Source organism: Cryptotermes secundus, unplaced genomic scaffold (assembly GCF_002891405.2).
Source record: "Cryptotermes secundus unplaced genomic scaffold, Csec_1.0 scaffold614, whole genome shotgun sequence".
NCBI lineage: Eukaryota > Metazoa > Arthropoda > Insecta > Blattodea > Kalotermitidae > Cryptotermes > Cryptotermes secundus.
The window spans coordinates 362,001-363,463 of NW_019728501.1; positions in this window are offsets into that span (position 1 = coordinate 362,001).

Sequence of the window (1,463 nt, forward strand, 5' to 3'; positions counted from 1 at the left end):
GACCACTAAAACCCCCCCCCCCCCCAAAAAAAAACAAGGAAATACGGCTGTAAACAAATTTGTATACAAATGGGAATCTGCAGATGCTTGATGTGTGGGTTAGGTTAAGTAATGCTGTATAATGGCCTAACTACTCTCTGCTTTAAGTGAAGTGATTAACGCTTAATTATAAGCTGTAACGTCCTGTATATTCACTGAAGATCCAGCTTAATGTAGTTGACTTATGATCGTAAATAAAATTCCGCACGTATAAATTAAATGCCATTTGGAGAAATCTTGATGACATAATCAAGATAAATAGCGATTACTATTCGACTGCCGTGCGCAGTTGTGATCATCTTAGTGGACGTGTGACCTACATTTGTTATTGCAGTTCAAGTTGATCATGTGTCTCTCCTGGCTGAGGCGTTGTGTGCATCAAGGGCATATGGGCACAGGTGGAAGCTAGACGTCCGGATTTCGGAATGGTTTAATTCAGCTGAATGAAAGTAGTCTTAAGAATTTTGCAAGGGAAACTTCTGTTGCGTTTTGTAAATTGATGAATGAAGAAGCTCCCATTCTTCACACTCGGATATAGACTGACCAGGGGATTTGAACGCCGATCACATTGGCCGCGCGGCCTAAGGCATAAACCATCTTCCGCTCGAACACAGAAATTCTGGGTTCGAATCACACTCGAGACATGGATGTATGCGTTTTTTTCTGTGTTTGTGTTGTTCTGTGTATAGTTAGCGGCCTTACGACGAGCTGATCCCCCGTAAAAGGAGTCCTACCGACTGTGTATAGGATTAAGAAACTGAACAGGCCAAGGTCCAACAAAGAGCTGTAGAGCCATGTATAGGTAGGCAGACAGACAGCGGATCTGAACACTTATAGCATGATGACACAGAGATCCTCGCTGCTCTAAGTCAACTTATTTCTTGATACAGATTTATGTTATACCATCACAACGACAAAAATGTGCTTCAGACTGTCGCACCCACAGTTTCCATATGCAAACGTTCTTGCGGTTTTGTGCCTGTCTCTGGTAAGGACCTCTGTTTGCTGCACAGAGTAGCTTGGTGCAGTTGTAATGTTCCATATTTACAGTTTCGATTTTATCCTGAATTGCCAGCGATCCTGACTCCAGAATTTTGATTTGTTTTGTTTTTAAAGCAAGTTTCGGTTAATATCTTCATGGGATGTATCCTGTTGTGTATCATATAATAGTGTTTCTATAGCACCGTCTACACAACAATTATATCAACGAACAAATCGGTACTAATGTATCATCCTTAGTTTATTTTGTAAAAGCATTGTTACATATTTCGACCCTCAAAGCATTTTATAACAAGTAGTAATATGCCGACAATACGAAAATTGACTTGAAAGGATTCTGACGATGGTGTATACTGTACTTCTTTTGGCTTGTTTTGGACTTCATCCATCGTCTGGTATGTAAAAGACAAAAGACCAGACGTGAT